Source organism: Moschus berezovskii, chromosome 4, assembly GCF_049115385.1.
Source record: "Moschus berezovskii isolate FMDL1 chromosome 4, NW_MosBer_1.0, whole genome shotgun sequence".
NCBI classification, from domain to species: domain Eukaryota; kingdom Metazoa; phylum Chordata; class Mammalia; order Artiodactyla; family Moschidae; genus Moschus; species Moschus berezovskii.
The window spans coordinates 38,589,881-38,615,415 of NC_142463.1; the positions used below are offsets into that span (position 1 = coordinate 38,589,881).

The 25,535-nt window shown below is 38.5% G+C and overlaps 1 protein-coding gene across 6 annotated transcripts in view; it reads left to right on the top strand.

The window, feature by feature from the left end:
• Positions 1–664: 664 nt before the first annotated feature.
• The window catches only part of ATG4C (autophagy related 4C cysteine peptidase), a 103,203-nt gene continuing 78,332 nt past the window's right edge, over positions 665–25,535 (top strand). For 4 of the 6 annotated variants that reach the window (XR_016037189.1, XR_016037192.1, XM_055402075.2 and 1 more), the window contains exon 1: positions 672–821. The gene's annotated coding sequence lies outside the window, so the exon portion shown is untranslated. Of the gene's footprint in view, positions 822–25,535 lie in introns of all 6 variants that reach the window. The other 2 variants (XR_016037190.1, XR_016037191.1) reach the window with 2 other exon arrangements.

The following is a 25,535-nucleotide window of genomic DNA, read 5'->3' on the forward strand; positions in this document are numbered from 1 at the left end:
ATTTTTTACCAAAGTGGAGCTTGGTAGAAAGGTCTACATTAATCTGAAGGATTTAGTGACTCTTCTGAAGCCGCTTTTGGGGACTGCGGGTGTTTCAAGGAGAGCGAGAAATAAGCGGCACAGTGCATGCTGGATCTTGTAGTTCCCGCGTTCGAGGAGAGGGCGTGGTGTCCACGGCACGCTGGGAGTTGAAGTCTGTTCAACAGGAACTCAAGGCAGGAATGATGTTTTGTCTATCTGAGACACCGCTTATAGGTGGATACTCTCCCTTGGTTCTGTGCTTGCTATATAGATGGCTTACAGCCTGGGTGGCGAAAGGAGCGAAAAAAGGACGGATGAAGTAAATAGATCAGGGGCCTGTCGGTATGGCTATTGCACAGTTCAGTTCAGTCGCTCAGTCGTGTCCGACTCTTTGCACGCCAGGCCTCCCTGTCCATCACCAACTCCCGGAGTTCACTCAAACTCATGTCCATTGAGCCGGTGATGCCATCCCACCATCTCCTCCTCTGTCGTCCCCTTCTCCTCCCGCCTTCAATCTTTCCCAGCATCAGGATGTTGCCATTGGTCTGGCTACTGCGGCCGCCAATCAATAGGCTTTAATGCCCGGAAGTGGCTGACCTGCTAGGTTTGAAGCGGGAGGGGTGGGGGCGTTTCCCTGACTACGGTGGCCGGCAAGCTCGCGGTGCTGTGGCTGCGGCGCTGAGGTCGGAGAGTCGGCTCGTAAGCGGGCTCCTTTTGGGGCGGCTGCTGCTGCTGGAGCTGGAACATTTCCCGGTTGGTGGCTCCTGCAGATTGTTTACACTTCTCCAGTTCTCTTTTTGGTGAGGGAGCGACTTGAGGTTCTTCTGACCCTGCTAGCTTCAGGAGAAGGTTGGGACTTAGTGTCTCTGGTCCCCTCGAAAGATCGGGTTCCTTGAGGAAGCGGGGCGGGGGGAATCTTGCCGTCAATGGAAACCCTGTGGCCAACCTTTTCGGCTCTCTGAGGGTTTTGGCGTCACGCTCATCTCTCCTTTCTGGTATCATTTTTCTGACTCCTTGCCCTTCCTGGGCTCCAGAGCTAACTAACCGTAAGCCTTCCTGTGGGCAGCTGTTCCCCCTCCTCTAGAGGGTTTTCTTAGGTGATTCAGGCATGATCTCTTTTCTCCTCAGTTCTTGTATCTATTTAGCTCCTTCCCTATTCCTCTCCGATAAAAAAAAAAAGAAGAAAAAAAAAAAAACCCAAATCAGATCCTCAAGATCTTAATCTTCTCATTCCTCACTCCTTTATCCCTTTTTAGGCCTTTGTTACTGCTTCAGACACTTAATACATTTGCCTGAGTATCTTAATGCTTTTCCATCCAGACCTTAACAGTTTACTCACTCTGTTTGATTCCTACTCATCCTCAACCCTTCCACCTCCATCCACATCTCAGGGCTTTTTAGGTTAGAGGTTCAAATACATTGTTATGATGACTGGTGAATACGAGAGACGTCAACGATCAGCTAAACGTGACTCTATGGAGTTTACACTTAAGATCTCTTTGGCTTACGTTTTCGGTTTGTATTGATTATTTTCCCACAAGGGGTTACTGCTACCCCATGGTTAGAGGAGAATACCTCCTCCTAGAGCTCCTTGTATCTGGAATACTTAGATGGGATCTTTTTCTCTTTTCCTACTCAAGACATATGTCCCCAGTGGAATTTTTGTAGTGATTTTATGTCAATTAATAGCAGATAGACACAGTTAATAGTAGATAGACACAATAGCTCTTTCCTCCTTTGTTGTTTATGATTGGTGATTAGATTGTGAGTCATTGAAAGTACCCAGAGGGATTGGAAAAGCTTTGAAAGGAAAAGTTTGTGTATATACCAATTTATAAAGTGATAAAGTGTCTTCCCTGAACAAGGGAGAGTTTCTAATTAGTCCAGTAATCTGATGCTATGTTGAATTCATAATCTCACTGTAAAATTCTGGGAACTGTTTAAAGTTAAAAAGTAGCCAATATAAGAAATATTATAGGTTTGTAAAAAGAGTTTAAAACCCATTTTAACTGATTCTCTTTTTTTTCCTGTAAAATGGAATACAAATATATTGAAGAGTTTATTTGTTGTGGTTGTTTATCACATATTTCTATATATTTTGATAGAGCTGGTAAAACTGCTTTATATAATTTATTACTAGTGTTGTGTAGACAGAAACTTTTGTACTTCCTGGCTTTCTGGGGACCATGTAACTTCAGTAACTTTGCAGCTTTCTTTTATTCTCAGTATTTTAGATTGAGCGACTGAACTGAACTGAATAGTAAAATTATTGTTCAGGTATCAAATATAATCTCTGTGTGTCAGTAAAGTAAAAATATTAATACTTGTACACTGTCTAATTGGTGGGATTATTCCTAATTAATGAGAAATGGTTTCAACCTTGCTTAAGATTGAGGGTGAATGTACATATAATATTTCAGAATTAATTCACTCATGAATTCTTTATTGGATAAATGATGAGGTTAGACATTGCTCAAACTTTTTATATTTTTCCTGAGATTTTATTCATTTAATAGGCATTTATTGAACGCTTCTTACTGTTTAACTGTTGTCGCACTATCATCAAAACATTTACTGAGAGCATCCTCTTGTCCTGAGCTCTGTACTAGATGCTTTAAAGCATTATTGCATTGAATCATTGTAACAACTCAGAGTGCTATTGAGTATTATTTACATTTAACAGATGAATAAACTGAAGCTCAAGGAGTTCAAGTCATTTAGTCCAGTTCCTTTTGACTCTTCCCTCTTACTGCAAAGATTTGTTCTATACCCTGGAGTATATTATTGTTGTTGTTCAGTGGCCAAGTCGTATCCACCTCTGTGTCCACATGGCCTGCAACATGCCAGGCTTCCCCACCCTTCCCTGTCTCCTGGAGTTCACTCAAACTCATGTCCAGTGAGTCGGGATTGCCATCCAACCATCTTATCCTCTGTCGTCCTCTTCTGTTTTAGTCTTCAATCTTTCCCAGCCTCAGGGTCTTTTCCAGTGAGTCGGCTTTTCCGGTCAGGTGGGCAAAGTATTGGAAATTCAGCTTTAGCATCAGTCCTTCCAATTAATATTCAGGGTTGATTTCCTTTAGGATTGACTAGTTGGATCTCCTTGCAGTCCAAGGGATTCTCAAGAATCTTCTCCAGCACCACAGTTCGAAGGCATCAGTTCTTCAGTGCTCAGCCTTCTTTATTGTCCAACTCTTACATTTATACGGAGAAGGCAATGGCACCCCATTCCAATACTCTTGCCTGGAAAATCCCACGGACAGAGGAGCCTGGTAGGCTGCAGTCATGGGGCCGCTAAGAGTTGGGCACGACTGAGCGACTTCACGTTCACTTTTCACTTTCACGCATTGGAGAAAGAAATGGCAACCCACTCCAGTATCTTGCCTGGAGAATCCCAGGGACAGAGGAGCCTAGTGGGCTGCCGTATAGGGGGTCGCACAGAGTCGGACACAACTGAAGCTACTTAGCAGCAGCAGCAGCACATTCCTGACTACTGGAAAAACCATAGCTTTGACTATATGGACCTTTGTTGGCAAAGTGATATCTCTGCTTTTTAATACCCTGTGTAGGTTTGTCATGGCTTTTCTTTCAAGGAGCAAGTGTCTTAATTTCATGGCTTCACTGTCTGCAGTGATTCTGGGGCCCAAGAAAATAGTCTGTCACTGCTTCCACTTTTTTCCCCATCTGTTTGCCATGAAGTGATGGGACCAGCTGCCATGATCTTCATTTTTTGAATGTTGAGTTTTAAGCCAGTTTGTCCATTCTCTTTCACCCTCGTCAAGAGGCTGTTTATTTCCTCTTCACTTTTTGCCATTAAAGTGGTATCATCTGCGTTTCTGAGGTTGTCGATATTTCTCCCAGTAGTCCTGATTCTAGCTTATGAGTCATTCAGCCCGGTATTTTCATGATGTACTCTGCAGTTCAGTTCAGTTCAGTTGCTCAGTCGTGTCTGACTCTTTGTGACCCCATGAACTGCAGCACGCCAGATTTCCCAGTCCATTACCAACTTCTGGAGCTTGCTCAAACTCATGTCCACCAAGTCGGTGAGGCCATCCAACAATCTCATCCTCTGTCATCCACTTCTCCTGCCTTCAATCTTTCCCAGCATCAAGGTCTTTTCCAGTGAGTCAGTTCTTTGCTTCAGGTGGCCAAAGTAATGGAGCTTTGGCTGTAGTTTGCATTTAGGTTAAATAAGCAGGCTGACAGTATACAGCCTTGACATACTCCTTTCCCAATTTTGAACCAGTCCATTGTTTCATGTCTGGTTCTAACTGTTGCTTCTTGACTGCATACTAGAGAGCATTCATTCAGTAGATACTTGCTACTGCTACTGCTGCTAAGTCACTTCAGTCGTGTCCGACTCTGTGTGACCCCATAGACGGCAGCCCACCAGGCTCCCCCATCCCTGGGATTCTCCAGGCAAGAACACTGGAGTGGGTTGCCATTTCCTTCTCCAAGTAGATACTTACTAAGCATCTATTATGTACCAGATACTCTTCTAGGTGCTGAGAATCTAACAGTGAACAAAAGGGACAAAAATCCCTTCTCTTAGGGAGCTTACAGTCAATCAGAATGTATGACATGTAAACCTTGCCTTCAGGAAACAGAAAAGGCAACCAATATGGGGGGCTTCCCTTGTGGCTCAGATGGTAAAGAAAATACAACCAATATGCATTAGATTTCATCTGTTTTAGAATGTTAATGTTGAAAGATTAACTAGGGAATATTTCATGAAGATGAAATATGATCTAGAGCTAAAGTATTGAGTAGGTATTTGGTAGATAGAAATTGGGAGGAAAGTAGTTCCAGTTTGAGGCATAAAATGAGCAAAATTGTAAATTATAGGAGAAAGATTAGTGGAAAGCACAGATAGCTGGACTGTTTGGTATCTTCATTTCTTTGCATATAGGTGCACAGTGTTGGTTGAATTTGAAGCAAATATTTAAATAAGTGAAGCTAGGACAAGAACTCAGCAGGCAACATGGAATTAAATAGGTATAGTATCATTATTCTGGGATTAAAGGAAAGGAATTGATTTGATAGCTGTTGGTGAAAGAACCAGTTCAGTTCAGTTGCTCAGTCGTGTCCGACTCTTTGTGACCCCATGAATCACAGCACGCCAGGCCTCCCTGTCCATCACCAACTCCCAGAGTTCACTCAGACTCACCTCCATCGAGTTGGTGATGCCATCCATCCATCTCATTCTCTGTCGTTCCCTTCTCCTCCTGCCCCCAACCCCTCCCAGCATCAGAGTCTTTTCCAGTGAGTCAACTCTTCGCATGAGGTGGCCAAAGTATTGGAGCTGCAGCTTCAGCATCAGTCCTTCCAATGAACACCCAGAATTGATCTCCTTTAGAATGGACTGGTTGGATCTCCTTGCAGTCCAAGGGACTCTCGAGAGTCTTCTCCAGCACCACAGTTCAAAAGCATCAATTCTTCAGCGATCAGCTTTCTTCACAGTCCAACTCTCACATCCATACATGACCACTGGAAAAACCATAGCCTTGACTAGACGGACCTTGGTTGGCAAAGTAATGTCTCTGCTTTTTCCAGTAGGCCTTGTTAATTATTGAATACTGGCAGTAGCACAGTAGCCAATGGAAAAGGGAGGTTAGCCTACCAGGTTTGAACTGAGTGAGCCAGATTTACCTGTTTCATCAAATCATGAGGTTTTTTTCCCCCTTGTTTATTTTATTCCAAGATGTGCCATTATTTTATGAGCTGCTATGAAAGAAAAAAATTGCCAATTAAGCATACAGAGATTGTTGACTGTAAGATGTATTCAGTTTCGCAGTTAAAGATGTAAAAATAAAAAAAAAAAGAAATGTAACAATGAGTGATCTAGAAATGATGAAATAAGGTACACCTTATAATGGTTCGTGAACCCTATAACTACTTAATTTTTTTGGACTGTTTATAAATAAGTTTGTAATCTTTGACATGCATTCTATCATTTAGCATATATATATTTGTTTACTAGGCACTTTTCTAGGCCAGGGTGATATGGTGATGAGTAGAAGGAAAGTTATGACCAACCTTGATAGTATATTAAAAAGCAGAGACATTACTTTGCCAACAAAGGTCTGTCTAATCAAGGCTATGGTTTTTCCCGTGGTCATGTATGGATGTGAGAGTTGGACTGTGAAGAAAGCTGATCGCCGAAGAATTGATGCTTTTGAACTGTGGTGCTGGAGAAGACTCTTGAGAGTCCCTTGGATTGCAAGGAGATCCAACCAGTCCATTCTAAAGGAGATCAATCCTGGGTGTTCATTGGAAGGACTGATGCTAAAGCTGAAACTGCAATACTTTGGCCACCTCATGCGACGAGTTGACTCACTGGAAAAGACTCTGATGCCAGGAAAGGTTGGGGGCGGGAGGAGAAGGGGACGACAGAGAATGAGATGGCTGGATGGCATCACCGACTCGATGGAGGTGAGTTTGTGTGAACTCTGGGAGTTGGTGATGGACAGGGAGGCCTGGCGTGCTGTGATTCATGGGGTCGCGGAGAGTTGGACACGACTGAGCGACTGAACTGAACTGAACTGAAATAGCATCTCTACCACACAAAATGTATGAGGGAAGGCAGACATAAATATTCCATCAAAAGAGGTAAAGATGCAACGTTTGTTAAGTTTTATGAAAAAAGACTAGATGTTATACAAAAGAGAAGCTGTTTACAGAGAAGATAGTGTAGATGAGAAGAGGCCGTATCCGAAACGATACCTTAGACAAAGTGATGGCGAAGATAAATAAACGTGGAGGGATTTTAGAGATGTTTAGGTGTGGAATTTGGTGATTAATTGGGTATGAGAAATGAGGGAGAGAAAGGTGCTGTTGGCCACCACTTGATTTTTTGGCTTGTGTAACTAGATGGATTGTGGTACAATTTATGAAACAGAAAACAGTGTAAGATGACTGGGTTTGAGGGGGACATGCTTTGTTTTCACTGTGACATTGGTGTTAAAGGGTAATGTCTTAATTATTCTTTTTTTCCTTTTATGTCATTGTTTAAGTATATTTGAGGAATAGTGTACCTATAATAAGTTTTTTTAGTATTATTTTTCTTGAGTGGGCAGGGAGGAAGTTCTAGATGAAGGCCTTTGGAAAAATATTGGCATTTGTTTTGCATTTATATGTAACATATTCAACCATATATATGAATAGATAACTGAGTAATAAAGCTTTATATCATCTTTATTTTCACTTGGGATTTGGCAATAAATTGGGCATCTGGTTAAATTCTAACTTCATTCAGTTGGTGTATATATAAATATAAATGTGTTTTAGGGAATGCTTTTGATTTTTTCTGAAATGACTCTTTTTTGTAATTTTTGGTAGATATTAGATCAATACAGTTGGTTATTTAAAATCTATATTTCATAGTAAAAAGCTATAGAGAGTACAGAGCAAAAAGCTTGAGCTTGGAGTCAGGTTGCCTGGATTCAAGGTGCTGTTTTGTAGCAGTATAATCTTGCAGCATTTAGCCTTTGTTAGTTTTTAAATCTATAAAATGAGTATAACAATGGTACCTGGCTTATAGAGTTGTTGTGAAGATTAAATGAGATGGGATGTGTGCATAGGTTAATAAAATTCTCAGTATAGAGTTTGTTTTATTATTGTTACGATTATTATTATAGTGATGTGTCTGAGATCATCTGGATTTCTGTACAACGTTTTCATTTTAGAGTTCCTTTTAACTTATAGACCTCAACTGGGTAAAAAATTTTGTTTGGTAGTCGTATTTGGATTTGGGGAAAATACAAGAAAGCTGTTGTTTATTCACAATTACTCATCCTAAATGAGTTAGCACATGTCATCTTTCACAGGATTCTCACCAGAATTTGCCAATGCAGGAGACTCAGATTGGATCCCTGAGTCGGGAAGATCCCCTGAAGAAGGAAATGGCAACCCACTCCAGTATTCTTGCCTGAAGAATCCCATGGACAGAGGAGCCTGGCAGGCTATGGTCCATGGGGTTGCAAAAGAGCTGGACATGACTTAGCAACTAAATAACAACTGCAACAGCTATAATTGGAAATTAACGATGGATTGGCTTGTAATTGCTTATTATGTGTTAAAATTATTACTTTTATATTTTAGTCCAACCTTTCTGGACTTTTATTGGCTTTTAGGTCTTATGGATAGGGTGAAGAGGTAGTTAAATGTTATAAAATCTGATCAGCTGCTCTAATGTCAATTTAATTTCCATCCTACTTTTTTCCCCCAACTTACTTTCTTTTGAAAGTTATAAACCTATTAAAAAAAGTTGAAAAAGTTGAAAGAGTAATACAATACCTATATATCCTTCATCTAGATTCACTTGTTAGCATTATGGCTCATTTACTTTTTCTCTAATGTGTGCCCACACACATACACACATACATGCACTTAGTCACTTTAGTCATAGCCAACTCTGCCACCCCATGGGCTATATAGTCCACCAGACTCCTCTGTCCATGGGTTTCTCCAGGCAAGAATACTGGAATGGGTTGCCATTTCTTCCTCCAGGGGATCTTCTCAACCCAAGGATGGAACTCACATCTTTTACGTCTGCCTGCATTGGCAGGTGGGTTCTTTACCACTAGTGCCACCTGGAGGCACACACGCAAATGCACACTTTTTTTTTTCTTGTGGAACCATTTGGAAGTAAAGTGGAAACATCATGACACTGTCTTCCTAAATATTTTGTCATGCATCTCCTAAGATCTAGGACATCCTCTTAACATAACTATAATGCTATTAGCATACCCAAATAATTTAATTTTGATTTGATAATATTACCTAATGTACAGGCCATATGAAAAAAATTCAAATTTACCCAAATGTTCCAGTAATTTCCTTTATAACTTTTCAGGAAAAAAATATTAAATTTAAGAGGAGATTATAAACTATATTTAGTTGTCACATCTTTCTGTTCTCTTTTATCTAGAACAGTCCTCATCTTTTTCCTCCTGTCTTCCTTCCTTTTTCTTTTTTTGGTCTTTCAGGACTTCGACAGTTTTGAAAAGTCCCGGCCAGTTGTATGTAGAATGTCTCACAAAATGGATTTGATTGTTTCCTCACAGTTTCAGGCTATGTGCTTTTTTCCCCTAAGATTGTTATTATATGGTAGTTATTGTAAACTTTCGTTTGATTACATCAAGAGTAATATAATGATAATTTGTAAGTTATTGGTGATGTTAAGGTTAACCACTTAGGTTAGACAGATTCCTACATTCTAAAGGTATCTTTTCTGTTTTGTATTTAATAATTAATCTCTGGAGGTGTTACTTTATCATTGGATATTCTGTTTTCTATTAATTTTTTTCTATAAGGTTTTAGTAACCATAGATGATCCTTTTCTGAATCAACCATGGCACTGGTGGTTTGCAAATAATGGATTTCCAGTTCTCTCATTCGGAGAAGGCAATGGCAAGCCACTCCAGTACTCTTTCCTGGAAAATCCCATGGATGGAGGAGCCTGGTAGGCTGCAGTCCCTGGGGTCGCTAAGGGTCGGACATGACTGAGCGACTTCACTTTCACTTTTCACTTTCACACGTTGGAGAAGGAAATGGCAACCCACTCCAGTGTTCTTGCCTGGAGAATCCCAGGGGCAGGGGAGCCTGGCGGGCTTCCGTCTATGGGGTCACACAGAGTCGGACACGACTGAAGTGACTTAGCAGCAGCAGCAGCAGCAGTTCTCTCATTCCATCTACATATGTTGGTTGACTATCTCTCTGAAGAAGATATATTCCTTCTCCTTTTCTTTTTAGTTTCACTGTGTACCCAACAATTCCTTTTTACAAAATTTATCCAGTGTGATGATCTGTTACCATTATTCTTTTAAAAAATAATTACATTAATTAGTTAGGTTGTTTATGGCTTTTTGGGTCTTCACTGCTGCGCGGGCTTTTCTGTAGTTTGCCAAGTGGGCTTCTCATTGCAGTGGCTTCTCTTGTTGTGGAGCATGGGCCCTAGGGTATACAGGTTTCAGTAATTGCAGCTCCTGGGTTCTAGAGTACAGGCTCAATAGTTGGGGTGCACAGGCCTAGTTACTCGCAGCATGTTGAATCACCCTGGATCAGGGATTGAACCCATGTCTTCTGCATTGACAGGCAGTTTCTTACCACTGAGCCACCAGGGAAGCCCGTGTTAGCCTTATTCTCTTTTGATGATTGAGTTATCTCAAATTTTAGTCCCTTTAAAGTAGTTCCTATGACCTTTGTATCTGTCCGTCTTAGTATTGGGCACCTTCTTCCTTTTTTGTACGCTAAGTGTTGCAGGCTTACCTTATCTATTCTCTGCTTGAGGCTTGGAATCAAAACTTTTACCGCCCTCTTTTATCACCAGCACCCTTGTGTTAGTGGAAAATGGTACTTAGAAACCAAAATTTGGGCATTGAAAAAACTCGTTACTACTGGAGTATCATCGCTTTTGGGCCCTTTAAATGGACACACACACACACGCGCGTATTAAAAGAAGTCATGATTTTATAGGATACCTTCAAGTTCAAAACCACAGAGTTCATTCAACTTTACCTTCACTCAGTTTATATTTGTGTCTCCCTTTTCCTACAGGGAGAATTCTGATTCTCAGCCATATTAATATATTTACTCATTTATATTTACTCTGTCTTACACACAGGTATGCCTGGAGGAAGGCATGGCAACCCACTCCAGTATTCTTGCCCTGGAGAATTGCATTGACAGAGGACTCTGGCAGGCTACAGTCCATGGGGTCGCAAAGTCAGACATGCCTGAGAGACTAAGCATGCACGCACGAGTACACACACACCACACACACATATGATAGTTTTGGAATTACTCTACTGATACTCCCTCATACAACAAATTTACCAAGTAAAGATTTCTTGGCCAGTTTATGTCCTTGGAATTTATCCCTCTAAAGATGTACAGTCAAAGTAGATGTTCAGAGTTATTTGAATTATTTTCTGTGATTATGTTATCAATTTAAAATATAGTTAAGTTCCTACTAAACTACTTTTTAATAGACTTCCTGTAAAATTGGTTATCTGTAAAATTACTAAAGTAGACGTAATAATTTAAAATGATATCATAATATATAGTAATAGGAAACTCTAGAACAGTTAGAGAATATGTAGCTTTTATCTTTATAAGGCTTTAAGCTCATAGCTCTATTTTCAAACTGGTATAATTTTTTTATTATTTAAAATTAAAAATGTTGGGAAAAATGACATCAAACAATTCTAGTTGTAAGCCAGAACAATTGTGTTTGTGAACATTTTAAACAATGCTCTTCTTTTGACTGATAATACAATTCAAGCATTAATCTTTAACAATAGATACAATTGTTCAGGGTACTTTAACTCACTCCTAAAAACTATGGCTAGTGTTTTCCTGTATTTACACCCAGAATAGAAAGTTGTTATTTGTATGTCCTTGTTCTTCGTATTTAAAGAATGCCTTTTTATGTGTGAATATTCTCACTGGAAAGGGAAAAAATATTTCTCTTAATAATTGAGCATTTTATATTTCTAATGTGAGACATAGCCATATTCAGTCTTGAGTTCTGATTAGTTATAAACATCTTGCTTATTAAAATGCAGGGTTAATGGGGACAGGAACTGGGTTTTGTGGCTTATTGTATTTCCTATAGTGCCTTACAGAAGTAAGCACTGCAGTACTGGATGAATGAATAGATATGATGCTTTGTGTTTATACGATATGTAATTTCTAGTTTCAGTAATATGGTTGCACCTTTTCCTTGTCAAAAGAATCTAGTGGAATGGGACTTAGAGGAGATCTTATCCAAATTTGTTTGTTACAAATCTCAGAATCACTGTGTCTCACACTGAATCCCCCATCTTTCTTTAGCTTTTTATCCCTGGGTTCCCCTTTTCTGTTTTAGTATCATTATCCTTTTAGACATCAGACCTGAAACCTCAGTCACTTTAGTCTCTCTCCTGTATGTGCATATAAATATTCATATACGATGTTGCTCATTCTGCCATCTCAGTTTCTTGCTTATATCTCCTCATTGCTTATCCCCTTACCGGCACCCTGATTGAGGCACGTGTTACCACTCATATAACAATCCTCTGACTAACTGAAGGAATGAAGAATATTGAAAGTGAAGAGATGATGGGGTGGGGCGAGGAACAAGAAGTCTTTTTTTTTTTTTAAGATTTATTTTTGGCTGCACTGGGCCTTCTCTAGTTGTGGAGAGAACTTTCTGCAGTTGTGTTTCACCGGCTTCTCACTTGGTGGCCTGTCTCGTTGCGCAGCAGAGGGTCTGGGTGCACCGGTTTCAGTAGTCATGGCATTCGGGCTCTAGAACACACGCTCAGCAGTTGTGGTGCAGGGGCTTAGTTGCCCCCCAGCATGTGGGATCTCCCCAGAGCAGAGTTCGAACCCACGTCCTCTGCATTGGCAGGCTGATTCTTAACCACTTGACCATGAGGGGAGCCCAAGAAGTTTGTCTTAAACTTTCCGGTGGACTATCAAATGGAACAGGGATTGATTTCAGAAAACACAGCCAGGAACTGTTAGTGGAAGTGATCAGGACAGAGAATTTTGGTTTATATGTTTTTCAAGCAAGTGTAGGTGTTTAGAATTGTTGTTGTTGTTCAGTCACTAAGTTGTCTCCGACTCCATGAACTCCAGCACGCCAGGCTTCCCTGTCCTTCATTATCTTCCGGAACTTGCTCAAACTCATGTCCATGAGTCAGTGATGCCATCCAACCATCTCATCCTCTGTTGTCCCCTTCTCCTCCTGTTCTCAATCATTCCCAGCATCAGGATTTTTCCAGTGAATTGGCTCTTGGCATCAGGTTGCCAAAGTATTGGAGCTTCAGCTTTAGTATCAGTCAATCCAGTGAATGTTCAGGATTGATTTCCTTTAGGATTGATTGGTTTAATCTCCTTGCTGTCCAAGGGACTCATTATGTAAGTAGAGAATAGATAGTTTAAAATATTATCAAACTTTTAAACTTATAGCTGTATATTCAGCTCAGTACAAAGCTCGTTATATACTGAGTTCTCTGTCTTAGGAGTGTTCACTCAGAGACTGGTTGAATGCACTTGGCAAGGTTGTTGTAAAGGAAGTTGTGCTGCTGTATGAGTGGATGAACCTGATTAGTGATTAATAAGTCCAAACCAGAGAGCAGATCAGATTCCTGGGAGAAGAGTGATTTTTTTTTTTTTTTAACTTACACATTTTCTTTCATTGCTGCTCCCACCCAAGCAGTGGAAGAAAGGATTAGGAGAAGCTACTGGTAGATTGGAGTGTATTGGGTGGGAAAATGGCCAAGACTATTAATATTACTACTTAATAGTTCCTAGATGCTTTAAGTTCCCCTTTAATCCTAAGATTCTGACATCCTTGAGTTTTTATAGAGGTTAAGTTTATTTTGTTGATTAAATGACGACCTCGTATATTATTTCTTATATGTAGGCTGTGTACTTAATAGCTTGCAAAATTGCATTTTTAAGTATAGAGGCTGCAGGCATTCATAGTTATTTTGGTGTCATCAGAGGTTACTGAGGTACTGACATAAGGGAAAAGGAGAAGAGAGTAGCAGAGGATGAGATGGTTAGATAGCATCACGGACTCAATGGACATGAATCTGAGCAAACTCCTGGCGATAGTGAGGGACAGGGAAGCCTGGCGCACTGCAGTCCATCTGGTCGAAAGAGTCAGATACAACTTAGCGCCTGAACAACAACAAATCAAACCATAGTCAATATTATGTTCTTCTTAGAGGTAAGATCAAGGGATGCTTAAGACAGCCCTGCTGCTGCTGCTTCTAAGTTGCTTCAGTCGTGTCCAACTCTTTGCAACCCCATAGATGGCCCAGATAACATTAAAAGTTCTTATTGTAGTCTTTAACCATCTAGGTTGGTTATCATGATGACTTTATAGTCTGGGAACAAGTAATACTCCGTGCTGCAACAGGTGAAAGCTTTTGCCTACTGGCACTTGATACAATTGTTGTCGTTCAGTCACTCAGTTGTGTTCGACTCTTTTTGACCCATGGACTGCAGCATGCCAGGCTTCCCTGTCCTTCACCATCTCCCAGAGCTTTCTCAACTCATGTCCATTGAGTCGGTGATGCCATCCAACCATCTCGTCCTCTGTCATCCCCTTCTCCTCCTGCCTTCAATCTTTCCCAGCATCAGGTTCTTTTCTAAGGAGTTGGCTCTTTGTATCAGGTGGCCAGAGTATTGGAGTTTCAGCTTCAGCATCAGTCCTTCTGATGAATATTCAGAATTGATTTCCTTTAGGATTGGTTTGATCTCCTTGCAGTCCAAGGGACTCTCAAGAGTCTTCTCCAACACCACAGTTAGAAAGCATCAATTCTTCAGTGCTCAACCTTCTTTATTGTCCAGCTCTCACATCCATACATGATTACCAGAGAAACCGTAGCTTTGACTAGATGGACTTTTGTTGGCAAAGTAATGTCTCTGCTTTTTAATATGCTGTCTAGGTTTGTCATGGCTTTTCTTCCAAGGAGCAAGCAACTTTTAATTTCATGGTTGCTGTCACCATCTGCAGTGATTTTGGAGCCCAAGGAAATAAAGTCTGTCACTGTTTCCACTTTATCCCTATCTATTTGCCATGAAGTGATGGGACTGGATGCCATGATAATAGTTTTTTGAATGTTGGGTTTTAGGTCAGCTTTTTCACTCTCTTTCACTTTCATCAAGAGGCTTTTTAGTTCCTTTTCACTTTCTGCCATAAGGGGGTGTCATCTGCATATCTGAGGTTATTGATATTTCTCCTGGCAATCTTGATTCCAGTTTGTGCTTCCTCCAGCCTGGCATTTCGCATGATGTACTCTGCATGTAATTTAAATAAGCAGCGTGACAGTATACAGCCTTGATGTGCCCCTTTCCCAATTTTGAACCAGTCTGTTATTCCACGTCTGGTTCTAACTGTTGCCTCTTGAGTTGCATACAGGTTTCTTAGGAGGCAGGTAAGGTGGTCTGCCTTTTCTAAATCCAGCTTATATATCTGGAAGTTCTCAGTTCATGTATTGTTGAAGCTTAGCTTGGAGGATTTTGAGCATTACCTTGCTTACTCATGTGAAATGAGTACATTTGTGCACTAGTTTGAACATTCTTTGGTATTACCCTTCTTTGGGATGGGCTTCCCTTGTGGCTCAGCTGGTAAATAATTGCCTGTAATGTGGGAGACCTGGGTTTGATCCCTGGGTTGGGAAGATCCCCAACTTGGGGAGAAGTTGGGGATCCCCAACCTTGGGAGAAAGTAAAGGCTACCCACTTCAGTATTCTGGCCTGGAGAATTGTATAGTCCATGGAGTCACAAAGAGTTGGACACAACTGAGTGACTTGTACTTTTACTTTCTTTGGGATTGGAATGGAAATGGACCTTTTCCAGTCCTGTGGCCACTGCTTAGTTTTCCAAATTTGCTGGCATATTGAGTGTAGCACTTTCACAGCATCATCTTTTAGGATCTGAAATAGCTCAACTTCCACTAACTTTGTTCGTAGTGATGCTTCCTAAGGCCCACTTGACTTCGCATTCCAGGATGTCTTGCTCTAGGTGAGTGATCACACCATCTTGGTTATCTGGGTCATTAAGATCTTTTTGTATAGTTCTTCTGTATATTATTGCCACTTCTTCTTAATATCTTCTGCTCCTGTTAGGTCCATACCTTTTCTCTCCTTTATTGTGCCCATCTTTGCAAGAAATATTCCCTTGGTATCTCTAGTTTTCTTGAAGAGATCTCTAGTCTTTCCCATTCCATTTTTCTCCTCTATTTCTCTGCACTGATCACTTAGGAAGGTTTTCTTATCTCTCCTTGCTATTCTTTGTAAATCTGCATTCAGATGAGTATAGCTTTCCTTTTCTCCCTTGCCTTTTGCTTCTCTTCTTTTCTCAGCTATTTGTGAGGCCTCCTCAGACAACCATTTTGCCTTTTTGCATTTCTTTTTCTTGAGGATAGTTTTGATCACCACTTCCTGTACAATATTACGAACCTCCATCCATAGTTCTTCAGGCAGTCTATCAGATCTAATCCCTTGAATCTATTTGTCACTTCCACTGTTTAATTGTAAGAGATTTAAGCCTCACCTGAATGGCCTAGTGGTTTTCCCTACCTTCTTGAATTTAAGTCTGAATTTTGCAATACAACTTATATGTGAGGGTAAATGTCTATTTAGTACTGAGTTTTTTTTTCATTTCAAATTTAAGAGAACACATAAATAGTACATTTTATTTGTATCATCATTATACAGTAGCTGTGCATTGATTTAGCGTCTTTAAATGGAGAATGCAATCCTGAAGAATTCTAAGAATGTTTGAAAGATGTATACTTGAGGGAAAACTACCAAATCAGCTTCTGGATATGCGTGTGTGCTCAGTTGCAAAGTCTCTTTGCAGCCCCATGGACTGTTGCCCACCAGGCTCCTCTGTCCATGGAATTTTCCAGGCAAGAATACTGGAGTGGGTTTCCATTTCCTCCTCCAGAGGGTCTTCCCAATCCAGGGATCAAATCCACGTCTAATGTGTCTCCTACATTGGCAGGCAGATTCTTTACCACTGAGCCACCTGGGAAGCCACCATAATAAGCCTCCCCTTATTATGTTTCTTGTTCCTTTTCTCAATCTTTTTATCTCGTATTGCCATTTACATTGCTTAACCCTTAGCTCTGTAAGAGGACAATCCAAGTAAATATTCCTTGTACTCTCCCTTTCTTCATATTTGCTACTTAAAAAAAACCTTGCTAGGTTTAAAAACTGAACATTTTTAGGCTAGTTTTAGTTCCGTGCACGAAGATAGAAGACTGGCAAGTATAGGCAAAGCGAGGGAGTAGAAGTGAGTGTAACAATTGATGTTTCTGTAAACAAAGAACTGAGATGGAGATAAGAAATAACAACAGAGATGGCAGGCCAACATATTGAGAGACATTCAAGGTCAGACAAGGGATTGATATTTATTACTAAAAAAGGAAGCAGGTAGAAAAGGTTACAGTAGATGAAAAACTTCCTCACAGCTTATTTTATTTGATGGTATAGCTAAATGCACATGAAAAATTCTAAATCAAAATCTATATTCCTTTTGCTGCAGAATACCATTTGGCGAAGATGCCCAAGCATACACAAATCCCAGAAGCCTGCAGTGTTTTCATTGGTTGTACTATGTGATTGAGATATATTCTGTAGAGTCAGTCCCTAAAGTTCTGCCAGGAGTTTTTACTGGCTTTAAATCCTCAGTGGATAAAATGTTCTATTTATTGCCACGTGAGAGAAGCTGGTTACCTTCATCTGCCCTTCAAGGACATTGATTTGACTATCTTTTCTATTTATCAGTTTATAATTTATCGACTGTCTTAATACATGGTTATGGTTGGAAAAGTGACTTTCTGAAACTGACATTTAGGTCTCAATGGATATTTTCATATCAAATGTTGTAGTTCTATCTTCCAAAATAGATCTATTTAGTCTTCACTGTCTTTTCAAATCATGAACAATAAAGTTTAGCAATAAACCTCACCTAGTAGCTTTATCTGTGTTTACTGAGTTAAAGAGTTTTCTCATTTTGGTGACAGTGGTTTGGTTGCTAAATCATGTCTGACTCTTGCGACACAATGGACTGTAGCCCACCAGGCCCCTCTGTCCATGGGATTTCCCATGCAAGAATACTGGAGTGGGTTGCTATTTCCTTCTCAAGTGGATCTTCCTGACCCAGAGATTGAACCCACATCTCCTTCATTGCAGTCAGATTCCTTACTGCTGAGCCACCAGAATTCCTTTTCTCCTCTTTAATGCTATTAAAAAAACATTTATTTATTTTTTGCTGCATTGGGTCTTACTTGCAGCATGTAGAATTTTTCATTGTGGTGCGTGGCTTCTCTCTGGTTGTGACATGCAGGCTCCAGAGCGTGTGGATTCTGTAGTTGAGGCATGTGGGCTTACTTGCCCTGTGGCTGTGGAATTTTAGTTACCTGACCAGAGATTGAACCTACGTCCCCTGCGTTGGAAGGCAGTTCTTACCCACTGGACCACCAGGGAAATCCAAATGCTATTATTTTTTAATTAAAAATGGATTTGGGAGAAGGTAAACAACAAACAGAAATGTGGAAATGGTGGATGATAAAATTCATTATAGTATGCATTAGTAAAGAAAATTGATTTGAAAAAAAGGTTACTACTTTCTCTTAAGTTTTAAGAAATAAATCATGAATCTCTTGTGAGAAGTATTTGGAAATTGTGAAGAATGCTATTTGGATGGTTTTCCAGACTGAAGCTCTGACAGCACTACATAAAATTACCAAGAATTTTGGCATATTTTTTCCCCTGGGGCAGTCCCACCAAGTATTTGAGGTATCACAGGAGATTGAAATATACTGGATAATGAGTAAATCATCATTTCACTTCATACTTGATAAACATAGAATTTTAATTCATTTTTCTTTATTTTTAAATCAGAAAAGCTTTTGGAAAGGAAATTAGTGGGTGGGGATAGTTTAGAATTATGGTTTCTTCATTTTTTATTTTCTCGTTTGTAGTTAAAGTGCTGTTTGTTTTGCCTTTCCCTGGCTTTCTTCATATAAATATGAAGAAAAAAATTGTTTTCTTCACTGATTTTTAAATAAATACATACTCTTTTTTTTGTCCAGCTTTCTTGAGATGTAAGTGACATACAGTACTATATAAGTTTAAGATGTACAACATAGTGATTTGACTTACATACATGATGAAAAAATGACTATCAATAAGTGGAGTGAACATCCATCATCTTGTATATACAAAACTAAAGAAATAGAACTTTTTTTTTTCTTGTGGTGGGAATTCTTATGATTTACTCTATTAACAGCCGTCATATATAACACACAGCAGGGTTAATTATGTTTATCATATTGTTAATTCCATTCCTAGTACTTATTTATCTTATAACTGGAAGTTTGTACCTTTTGTCTGCCTTCATCCAGTTCCTTCCCTCTGGTTGAGACTTCTCCTTCCAATGCACAGGGTGCAGCTTCAGTCCCATAGGCCTCGTATCTGCCCCCCTCAAAAAAAAAAAAAAAATCCAAAACATAAAACAGAAGCAGTATTACAACGCAATTCAGTAAGGACTTAAAAATGGTCCACATCAAAAAAATCTTAAAAAAAAAATAAACTATTTTAGTAGACTGAATGGCTGCGAGCACTAATTTATTCTTTTTCCCCTTTTCAGGTCTCACCACACTTCTTTTAAGGAAAAACAAAAATTATCAGTTAACACGGGATATCCTCCAAGTCATTTTATTTAGCCAAAGCTTCTCTAGGAAACTACATTGAGGAAGTTGAGTTTTGCAAATGACTAAATAGCTGAATCTGATGTCTTTAGGAACCACAGAAATAATGTTGTTTAAAAGCACTTATTCTTAGCATTTTTATCTTTCTTACAGGCTGTTTAGAAATTTTACAACAGAGTGTCCTCTCTGTAGATTTCTTAATTGAGCAGTTTCAGTTGTTTTGTTAGAGTTGAACATAGCCTGGACACATTTATATTTTGTGTATTAAATTTTTCATTTGAGCAACTTATTTTTCAACAAATAATTGTGTGAGAAGCTCAATGTAAATAATAAGAGAAGTACAAAAAAGGAAGAAATAACATTGCATAATATCAACATTTTAAAAATTAGTCTCACCATTAATCATATCTTGTTATATAGAGCTTGTCCTCATGTTTAAAAAATGACCTCACATCTCTTAGAGTTTCCACTTTTAACATTATGGACTTCTAGACTTTTTTTTATGCATATGTATTTGTGTGTGTGTGAGGGTATGTACATATATAATACATGTGTATGTAGATGCATAAATTATATTTATCCTGATCTTTTTTTCCTTTCACTGCGTGTCCTGGAGATATTTTTTAAAAATTAATTAATAAACTATTTTTAGAGAAATTTTAGGTTTACAGCCAAATAGAACAGAAAGTATACAGAGTTTCCATATACCTCCTCCCCACAACACACATGACTTCCCCACTTACAAAATCCTGCACCAAAGTGGTATATTTGGTACAACTGAAGAATCTTGGACATGTAATTATCACCCAGAGACCATAGTTTACATTAGGGTTTACTTTTGGTGTTGTATATTATGTGTTTGAAGAAGTGTGTAATGATGTGTATAGACAATTACAATATCATATAAAATAGTTTTTCTGCCCTAAAAATCCTCTATGTTCTGCCTGCTCATTCTCTTCCTCTAATCCCCCAGCCCCTGGCAACCAGTTTTTACCGTTTCCACAATTTTGCCTTTTCCAGAACACTATATGGTTGGGTGAGGGTTGGACTGTGAAGAAGGCTGATCGCTGAAGAATTGATGCTTTTGAACTGTGGTGCTGGAGAAGACTCTTGAGAGTCCCTTGGACTGCAAGGAGATCCAACCAGTCCCTTCTAAAGAAGATCAATCCTGGATGTTCATTGGAAGGACTGATGCTAAAACTGAAACTCCAATACTTTGGCCACCTCATGCGAAGAGTTGACTCACTGGAAAAGACTCTGATGCTGGGAAGGATTGGGGGTGGGAGGAGAAGGGGACGACAGAGAATGAGATGGATGGATGGCATCACCGACTCAATGGACATGAGTTTGAGTGAACTCCGGAAGTTAGTGATGGACAGGGAGGCCTGGCATGCTGTGATTCATGGGGTCGCAAAGAGTCGGACACGACTGAGTGACTGAACTGAACTGACTGATATGGTTGGAATCCTGTGGTATTAGCTTTTTCAGATTGTCTTCTTTTACTTTACATTTAGTTTTCCTTGGTATCATTTAATGGCTTGATAGCTCATTTCTTTGTAGTTTGGAATAATACTCCATTGTCTGTTTGTACCCTAGTTTATTTATCCACTTAGTTTATTTATTCACTTACTGAAGGATATCTTGGTTGTCTCCAAGTTTTGGCAGTTATGAATAAAGCTGCTGTAATATCTGTGGGCAAGATTTTGTGTGGGAATAAGTTTTCATTTCATTTGGGTATATATCAAGGAGCACAATTACTGGATCTTATGAGTATGTTTAGTTTTGGAAAAAAAAAAAAAACTACCAAACTGTGTTCCAAATTAGCTGCATTCCCACCAGCAGTAAATGAGAGTACCTATCCTTACCAGTATTAAGTGTTGTCAGTATTTTGGATTTTGGTAATTCTAACGAGTGTGTAGTGGGATCTCACTATTGTTTTGATTTCTCTGATGACATATGATGTGAAGCATTATTCATATGCTCACTTTCTGTTTGTAGATCTTTGGTGAGGTATCTGTAAAGATCTTTAGCCCATTAAAAAAATTATTTATTTTTTTATTTTGGTCTGTGCTGGGTCTTTGTTGCCGTGTGTGGGTTTTGTCTAGTCGCTGCAAGCTGTGGCTACTCTTTTGTTTCAGAGTACAAACTCTAGGGTGCGAGGGCTTCCGTAGTTGTGATGTGTGGGCTCAGTTGTGATACATTGGCTTAGTTTCTCAGACCAGGGATCGAACCTGTGTCCCCTGCATTGGCAGGCAGATTCTTAACCACCGGACTACCAGGAAAGTCCTAGTCCATTTTTAAATTGGGTTGTTTGTTTTGTTATTGTTGAGTTTTAAAAGTTTGTTTTATATTTTGGATAACGGTCCATTATTGAATATGTCTTTTGCAAGCATTTTCTCCTAGGCTGTGGCCTGATCTTTTCATTCTTTTGACATTGTCTTTTTTTTTTTTTTTAAAAAAGCATTATTTATTCATTTATTTTTAGTGACACTGGGTCTTCATTGCTGGGTGTGGGCTTTCTCTAGCTGTGGCGAGCAGGGACTATTCTGTACTTGGAGTGCATGAGCTTCTCATTTCACTGCCTTCTCTTGTTGCTGAGCATGGACTCTAAGGGTACAAAGGCCTCAGTAGTTGTGACACGGGAGCTCAGTAGTTACAATGTGTGAGCTCTAGAGTGTCCTGGTTTCAGTAGTTGTGGTGCATGGGCTTTGTTGCTCTGCAGCATGTGGAATCTTCCCAGACCAGGGATCAAACCTGTGTCTTCTACATTGGCAGGTGGATTCTTATCCACTGCACCATCAGGGAAGTCCTTGACCTTGTCTTTTGCAGAGCAGAAATTTTTATGAAGTTCAGCTTGCCAATTATTTCTTTCAGGGATTACATCTTTGGTGTTAAATCTAAAAATGTATTGCCACACTGATGGTCCTTTGGATTTTCTTCTCTGTTATCTTCCATGACTTTTATAGTTTTGTGTTTTGCATTTAGGTCTGTAATCCATTTAGAGTTAATTTTTTTTGTGAAGGATGTATGATCTGTGTCAAGATTTAATTTTTTGCATGTGGATGTCTAATTGTTACATCATCATTTGTAGAAAAGACTATCTTTGCTGTGTTGTTTTGCTTTTTGCCTTTGTTACAGACCAGTTGACTATATTTATGTGTATCTATTTCTGTTCCATTAATCTATTTGTCTGTTCTTTTGAAATGCCACACTGTTGTGATTGCTGTAGCTTTATAATAAATCTTGAGGTTGGGTAGACTCCATCTTCCAAAATTGTTCTTCAATATAATGTTGGCTATTTTGTGTCTTCTGCCTCTCCATATAAACTTTAGCATCAGTTTGTCAATGTCCATGAAATGACTCACTGGACCTTTGATTGAGATTGTATTGAATCTATAGATCAGTTATGAAAGAGTAGACATATTGACAGCATTGAGTCTTCCTAGCCATGAATATTTTTCCATTTGGTATTTTGGTATTCTTTGGTATTTCTCAGAGTTTGTACTTTTTCTCACATAGATATTGTATATATTTTGTTTGATTTATATCTATTTAATATTTTTTGAGTGCTAATATAAATGGTAATATCTTTTTAAATTTTCGTTGCTACTTGTTCATTGCTGGTGTATGGGAAAGTGATTAACTTTTGTAGATTAACTTTGTATCCTACAGCCTTGCTGAAATCACTTATTAGTTCTAGGAGTTTTTGTTGTTGTTATTGTTGATTCTTTAAAATATCCACTGGAGATAATCATGTCATTTATGAAGAAAGACAGTTTTATTTCTTCTCAGTCTATATACCTTTTACAGCCTTTTATTGCCTTCTTGCATTAGCTATGATTTCACGTACAGGCCTTTTGTCTCCTTAAGTACGTTTATCCCTAGGTATTTTATTCTTTTTGATTTGATGATAAGTGGTATTGTTTCCTTAATTTCTCTTTCTGATCTTTCATTTTTAATATATAGAAATGCAAGAGGTTTCTTTGTGTTAATTTTGTATCCTGCAGCTTTTCTGAAATCATTGATACGTTCTAGTAGCTTTTTAGTAGCATTTTTAGAATTTTCTATGTTTAGTATCATGTATTAATATAAATTTAATGTGTATAGTATAATGATGTGACTTATATACATCATGAAATGATTGTCACAATAAGTTTAGTGACCAGTCATCATCTATAGATACAAAATTAAAGAAATTTTTTTCTTGTGATGAGAATTCTTAAGATTATTCTGTTAATAATGTTCATATATAATATACAAAATTATATTTGTCATGTTGTACATTACATCTCTAGTACTTTTAAATGGAAGTTTATATCTTTTGACTGTTTTCATCTAATTTCTTCTCTCCTCACCCCTTGCCTCTGGTAAGCACAAATCTGATCTCTTTTCTTTGAGTTTGTTTTTGACATGTAATTGACAACATTTGTTCCTGTTTTACAGCGCAGTGTAAGCAATATCATGATATTTGTCTTTGGTTCACTTCATATGATATTCTCTAGGTCTATCTATGTTGCTGCAGGTGGCATTATTTCATTCTTTTTTTTAAAGCTGAGTAATATTCCATTGTATATGTACCACATCTTTATCATTTATCTGTCAATGGACATTTAGGGTTGCTTCCATGTCTTGGCTATTGTAAATAGTGTTGCAATGAACATTGAACATTGGGTTGCATATCTTTTTGAATTTGGTTTTGTCTGGATATATATCCATGAGTGAGATTGCAGGATCATATGGTAGTTTTGTCTTTAGTTTTTTAAAGAACCTCCAGTCTCTTCAGTAAGTAGTGTTGAGAAAACTGGACAGCTGTTTGTAAAAGAATGAAATTACAACATTCTCTAACACCACACACGAAAATAAATTAAAAAATGGATTAAAGACCTAAGTGTGAGACTGGACACTATAAAACTCCCAGAGGAAAACGTAGAACACTCTTTGACATTAATCAGAGCAGTATCTTTTTGGGTATGTCTTCTAGAGTGATGGAAGTAAAAAAGAAAAAAATGGGATCTAATTAAACTTAAAAGCTTTTGCACAGAGATGGAAACCGTAAAGCAAAAAGACAATGCACAGGGTGAGAGAAAATGTTTGCAAATGATGTGACTGACAAAGGATTAACCTCTAAAATATACAAAACAGTTCATACAATTCAATATCAAAAAACCAAACACCACCACCAAAAAATGGGCAGAGGATCTAAATAGGCATTTCTCCAAAGAAGACATACAGATGGCTGATAGGCACATGAAAAGATGCTCAACATTGCTGATTATTAGAGAAATGCAATCAAAACTATGGTGAAGTATCACCCCACACTGGTCAGAATGGCCATCATCCAAAAGTTTAAAAATAAATTCTGGAGAGGGTGTAGACAGAAGGGAACTTTGCTACATTGTTGTTGGGAGTGTCAATTGGTAAAGTCGCTATGGAGAACAGTGTAGTGGTTCCTCACGTTCTCTTCAACATTTTTGATTTAGAAGATTCACTGTTGGTGGCTTTTTAAAGATAAACTTTTAAAATTCTAAACATTACATATGTTCTTTGTATAAGATTTGGAAAATGTGGGCAATAGTGATATAAAAATAATCACAATTTGTTAGGGAAACTGTTGTCAGCATTTTGGTGTACTTTTTTTTTAAAACTTCCTCACCTCCCCCTCAGATCCCAACCGGTAAGTATTATATGATATATAAAGTTTTAGGTTTTGTGTATTATTTCCACATTTTCACAGATTCTTCAGGGGCATTTTAAATGCATATATAGCCCATCATATAGATTCACTATGTATAATTCACACGTTTTATAATCTTTACTCCTACTTTTCCAAATATTATTAAATAATGCACTTTTGGGAGGAAATTTTTTTCCTTTATTCTTGTTGTCAATTAAAGAATTCTAAATATAGTAGGTAAAATACTGCTACTTTTCATTAATTTATCAGTTTGTGATTCACTTAAACATTTTGAGGACCAACTGTGTGTCAGGCACAATATAAGAACACTTAAAAAGTTTACTAGCTAGTGTAAGAGAATATAAGAAACAAATGATTATAACATGTGTGATGAGTACTGTGATAGAGGAAGATATTGGACCCTAAGGGACTAAAAAGAAGGACTTCTGTATTGGTTTGAGGTTGGGACAAGGGTAGAGAATTTACTGATCTTACCAGAGGAGGAGAAACTTTTTTTTCTTTTTTTAAAAAAATTAATGTATTTATTTTAATTGAGGATAATTACTTTACACTATTGTAATGATTTTTTGCCATACATCAGCATGAATTGGCCATAGGTA